Consider the following 6,505-nt stretch of genomic DNA (forward strand, 5'->3'; position numbering starts at 1 on the left):
ATGGTTGAACATTAGAGAGAGGTTGTTCATGGCAATAACAAATAAGTAAGGTCATAAAGGGTCACCCTGTCTGAGCCCTCTTTTTCCTTTAAAATACCATTTGAACTGTGCCATTATAACCAATACTGAAGTTTTTGTGCAGATACAGGCTTGTAACCATCGAATGTATTGTCCAAGGATCTCTAGACCTTCAAGACAATTGAAAAGAAACTCCCAGGAAAGTGTATCGAAGGCTTTAGCTATATCTACTTTGATTACTATATGTTTAGGACCATGAGCTTTGTGATAACCATTTACTATTTCAGCAGCAAGGACTGTATTCTCCAGCAAGAGGCGGTCTTGAACAAACATAATCTGGTTAGGGAGGATAAGGGTCGGTAGGATTGGTTTCAATCTTGACACCAGGAGCTTGGAGACTACTTTGTAATGTGTATTTAGACAGGAAATGGGCCTATAGTCTTTTATAGAGGAGGTACATGGCTTCTTTGGAATTAGAGTCAATATTGTTGCATTTGTAGAAGCTGGCAAGAAAGATGAGTTGAAGAAATGAGTGATAGAGGTTGTAACTTCAGTTCCCAAGATCCCCCACGCTGCCTTATAGAAACCAGAGGTGAAGCCATCGGGGTCGGGTGCCTTATTAGGGTTCAGTTTATGCAACACTTTTGTGATCTCCGAGGCTGATGGGATAGCAATCATCCGTTGGGAAAGACTTGTGGGTGCTCTAAAATGATTCAGTGATTGGAACCAAGCTTTTGAGGATCGTATAGGGCACTGAGCGAGGGTCTCCGGGCCTAAGATGGACTTAAAATGGGTTATGGCATGGTTTCTCATCGCCTTTAGGTCAAGTAAAAAGTCTCCAGAGTCCATCATGAAGGATCAAATAGTGTTATAACTAGCTCTGGACTGACACATTTTGTGGAAGTAGGAGGTGTTCAAGTCACCCTCCTTTAGCCAATTGACACAAGAGTTCTGCTTGAAATAACTTTCTTCAATGGCTCTTAAGAAGTTTCATTTAGTGTGAAGGTCTCTTTCTCGTTGATAGTTGGTAGTTGAGGGGTTTTGTAGAGCTTGTACCTACACATCCATTAACAAACGGTTAGTCTCACTCAGTCTCTCTTGATTTTTTGAAAAGTTCTCTCTGTTTAAGTGTTTTAACTCTCTTTTAATGGTCTTTTGCTTCCAACAGAGGTCAGAGAGTTGAAAAGCAAAGCTTCCAGCCTGAATCCAAGTGTCATTCACATGCTGGAGGAAGTTTGGGTGTTTGATCAGATAGTTGAAGAATTTATAAGGTCTGGTTCCAGCTTTAGGGAGTTGGTAAGCTAGGTCTACAAGGCTGGGGGAGTGGTCTGATGGTAAAGGAGGAAGGTAAATAGCTGTACTGTTGGGGAAGTACGAGAGCCAATGGTCATTGACAAGAACACGATCAACTTTTTTAGCAACTGGGGAGGCTTGTTGATTGTTGGTCCAGGTAAAGAATGGCCCCTGAAATCTCAGATCGAAGAGATTCAGTTGGGTGAGGCAGTCTTAAGCTCAGCCATCGGTGGAGTTATGCAGTTCACATTTGGTAAGGATTGCTCTTCATTATGAATTATCTGATTGAAATCACCTTCAACCAACCAGGGAGATGTATCTAGGGAGAAGTTATGCTGAATATGAAGAAGTTCAACCCATAGGTCAGTTATTTCCTCTTTTATATTCGATGCATATACCGCAGTAAACACGAATTGAATCTTGCCTCCAATGATGACCTCACAGGTAATAGTTTTTTTGGACTGGTGCATCACTCGGACTGAAGCCGGATCCTTACAGATTACAATGATGCGTCCATCTTCATCTGATAGGTGATTCGAGGTAAAATTCCACCCCGGGCATTCCTTTGCCATGATCCAATACAAGTTAAGATCTTTTACATGTGTTTCCAAAATTGCACCAAAAAGTGGCTTGTTACTATGAAGCCAATTATTGAAGGGCTGATGCTTATCTGAATCATTTAGACCTCGTATGTTCCAAAAAAAGTGTTGTGTATCCATCAAGAGTGAGAGGGAGCTTCCCCCTTGGATGGGAGAGAGCCAAAAAGTTTCAACACTAGAGTTTGAGATGACAAAATAGGGTTAGGTACAAGGTTAGGGGGCGGCAGAGGGTTATTCATATCAACAAAAGAGGGTGGAGAGTGGAGAGAGGGATGAGAACGGGATCTTTTTAGTGAGGTGGGAATTGATTTCTCGGGAGAGTGGGGATATGGGTAAGGTAGACTCGATGGGGTTATAGGGGCTGGGAGCTGAGAACAAAAGAAGGGAGGGGTTTGGATGAGGATAAGGATGAGTGTAAGGATAAGGGCTGAAATGAGGGTAAGGAGTTTTGGGGCATAACCGGTTGAGGGTCGAGAGGTATGAATTTGGGGTTGAGGGGGTGAAGCTGTAGACTGCAGGGAGAGTTGGACAGCCGGTGTATCTGGACAAACATGGAAAATGAGCACAGTCGGTAGGGGAACAGGGGGTGAATCCATGGTAGGGAGAGGGGAGAAATGGTTGGAAGTGTTAGACAAACTGGCAGAGGCAGCAGGAACATGAATCTTTGAAGGTGTAGAACCCTTTACCATAGTGAAGCCTTCCTTTGGACCCGACGCAGACACAGGTAGAGGTAAACCAGATACAGGCTTAGTTGAATCGGTTTTTTTACTTACTGAGGCTTCTCTTACCGGCTTATCCTTCTTTGTAGATTAAGCTTCCTAAGAGGGTTGATCTTGTTGCGGAGGGAGAAGGTGACAGTTCCAGACAATATGGCCTAGTTCCTTACAATGTGAGCAGGATGGAGGTAGCCATGGATATTCGATTGGAACTTCAACTATCTGGCCATTATCCCTGGTGAACTCCACAACATCCGGAAAAGGCTTGGTAAGGTCCACAGTAACCTTAGCATGGGAGACTTTGAGGCTAAATTTATTGATTGTGTAATCATCTATCTCCTTAAGCTTTCCAACAAGTCCATAAATTAAACTTATCCCTTCAGTAGTTTGTAGGTACAGTGGAATATTAAGCATGTGGATCCAAATTGGGATGGAGTCTAGCGGCGGGGACTCGGAGGAGTAATTAAAAGACCATGGTACGGTATGGAACATTGAATCACCAACATACCATATGTATTTCTCTAGAACTTTTTGCCTAATAAACTCATTAGGGATCCTAACTAGCATGGACTTAGATTGATGGTTCATATGTATCTCTAGACGTTGTCCTTTACCCCACATATGATTCAGGATGCTTTTCACCTGGTGGTAAAGGGGTGGTCAACCTTTAAAGAAACAGATGACGAAGTCTTTGTGAAGCTCAGCACCTCTTTGAAAGACTTGGTCAGGGATGTGGACTCGCGGTCGATCCTAATCAACAATTGAGACAGGAGCAAGTCGCTTCAACAGTCATCCTTATTTTTTCAACCAGAGTTTTTCCTTTGCCAACTGGAACAGTATGAGTACCACGGGTAGGGACAGAGGGGTTGGAGTTTTGGTGTTGAGCCGGGGTAGTTGCGAGCGAGGCAGCAGTAGTGGTAGAGGGAGTAGGAATAAGGTTGTGTGGTTGTTGGTGGATGGGTTGGGCATGGGAAGGGTTGAGGGTGGTAGCGGAAGCTTTGTTTGTAAGAAGAGGGGAAGTTGCTTTGGGGGTAAGCACAATGAATTTTTCGGGAACAGTAGTTTCTTCAGGAACAATACAACCAGATCTAGGGTTTTGTGATCTTGATCCGCAGTATTAGCCATTGGGCTTTCAACCTGATGCATCTCGACATCGGTAGTAATAGCGATTGAGGAGTCATTAGAGCCAGAGATCTTTGCAACAGGCCCACTTGTGCGAGCAGTTTGTTGACCAAGATTAGAGTTTTTGGCCACTAACGGGGTTAGGGGAGGGAATTGGGAGGAAGAAACGGATAAGGCAAGGTCCGGAGGGTCTGGGGGAAGTAACGGAGGAGGCAGGGATTGAGTTCCACCAGCAGTGGGACACGTTGGATTCAGGGCGAAAGCACGACCATCGGGGAACCAAGGGTTCTTCATTGGCAACTTTTAAATTGTATTTGCCTATAACTCTGATAACTCTCTAATTGACATGTTTTTAGCATCCATTTTTGTCCATATTTTGCATTGTTTATACCCTTACCTTAGCATTTTTAGGTCATTAACTGTAGGAATTCACATTTAGGCCATTTAGGGTGTTGCATTCTTGCATTTGCATACTTTGGATGAAAACAGGTGCTTTAGAGCCTAAAACGGGGAAAAACAAGGACAAACCCGAAGGAGCCATCGAGCCGGAAGAACAGTCCGAACCCCAACACGATCGAGGAGGATCCGAGAGCAGGAAGAACAACCCGAAGATCTATCAGAGGAGTAACCCGACCTCATCCTCGTGCACCCCATCGAGTAGACCCTCGGGCATGACTGGGAAGCTAGGTCAAAAGGGTTTCCATATATAAATCCCCCCCTCTTCTTCTTCGCAAACGAGCACGCCGCAGACCCTCAAACCAGAGAGCGATAGCTTCTATACATTTCTCTTCTACTTTACATTTTAATACAATGTAATTTTCGTTTATCCTTGTTTCTATGTTTCCTGCAATGATTTTGGAGTAGTGTAGTAAGGTTTCTAGGGATGGGATAGATGATTTTGTGTTCTTGATCGGTTAGGATGTCTTNCGGGAGATAAAGCACACATCTGGGAAAAATCACTCCCCAAGGAGTCCATCACCACTTNTATCCTTGTTTCTATGTTTCCTGCAATGATTTTGGAGTAGTGTAGTAAGGTTTCTAGGGATGGGATAGATGATTTTGTGTTCTTGATCNAGCTTTGTTCAGAAGAACAATGAGGCGATCAGTGAAGCTTGGGAACGTTTCAAGGGATACACTACTTGATGCCCTCATCATGGCTTCAGCAATGCTTCATTGCTAAGTACACTTTANATCTTTGCTAACTCGATCACCCCATCCGATCCTGTACTTGAATGCTTGCATCGAGTGCTTAGGTCGAGTGGTTCCTTGTTTATATTCTTNTAGAGGAGTGGTCCTCAAGATACGGATGTTGCTGGACACCGCAAGCAATGGTAACTTCCTCANTTATTCTAGGATTGTTAGACAAAACCCTTTTATTGTTTGGCTTGACTTGCTTGCTCCTGATTGCATCCTATCTGCTAGCATAACAACCATTTGGATTGATAACCTTTTGTACTACAACTNTTGATAACCCTTTGTACTATAACTGCATAGGGAATTGATATCCTTGGTGAAAATCCGCTTATCAATTTGGCGTCGTTGCCATTTGGTTGAATTTTATTTTGCTACGTTTAGGATTTCAGCACTTGCTAGATCAAGTTCTCTTATCTATATTGGTTTGGAATCTGACTTGTTTGCTTTCGTGTTCGTTTGTTTTGCATTTCAGGTACAACCCAAGCACCCACCCGATCCGTCACTCGATCACATGGATCAAGTTGACCCTCGTGTACACCCTCGGTCACCTACTTGTGCATGCAAACACGATCCAAAGGTAGCCGAAACTTGAGTCCATTCATCGACAACATCGACAGACCACAGTTACTTCGTCCACAACAAGTTCAACAACCGCAACCACCAACAATTAAGGAGTCAATGAACGATCAAAACGGTCCACCAGCTCCTCAAGCAAGGACCTACATCGGAGCAGGGGATGCTCCATCTACTCACACTCGAAGGAATGAAATTGTGCCACCTGCTGTCTAGAACAACAATTTCGAGATCAAGAGTAGTCTCATCCAGATGATACAAAGCAACAAGTTTCATGGATTGCCAATGGAGGACCCATTGGATCATCTGGATGAATTTGATAGGCTCTGTAGCCTCACCCAGATAAATAGAGTTAGTGAGGATGGATTCAAACTCCGGCTTTTCCCATTCTCTTTGGGCGACAAAGCACATATCTGGGAGAAATCACTCCCCAAGGAGTCCATCAGCACCTGGGAAGCGTGCAAGAAGGCGTTTCCGGCCAAATTATTCTCCAACTCCAGAACCGCAAGGCTGCGAAATGACATTTCCATCTTTGTTCAGAAGAACAATGAGACGTTCAGTGAAGCTTGGGAACGTTTCAAGGGATACACTACCAGATGTCCTCATCATGGCTTCAACAATGCTTCATTGCTAAGTACACTTTACAGAGGAGTGGTCCTCAAGATACGGATGTTGCTGGACACCGCAACCAATGGTAACTTCCTCAAAAAGGATGTTGATGAAGGTTGGGACCTAGTGGAGAACTTGACTCAATCTGATGGGCATTACAATGAGGAGTACGATTGTATTTTGCGATCTACAGGAGAGGAAGATACCAGGTACAAGAGGGACATGAAAGCCCTCAATGACAAGCTTGATAAACTAATCAGCCAGCAGCAGTATGTTCATGCAATATCAGAGGAAGAGCAGTTTTTACAACAAGATGGGGAGGGTTTTCAAATAGAGGATGTGCACTACATCTATAATCAAAGTGGTAACACCACAAGGCCC

This window comes from Camelina sativa, chromosome 8 (genome assembly GCF_000633955.1).
Source record: "Camelina sativa cultivar DH55 chromosome 8, Cs, whole genome shotgun sequence".
Taxonomy (NCBI): domain Eukaryota; kingdom Viridiplantae; phylum Streptophyta; class Magnoliopsida; order Brassicales; family Brassicaceae; genus Camelina; species Camelina sativa.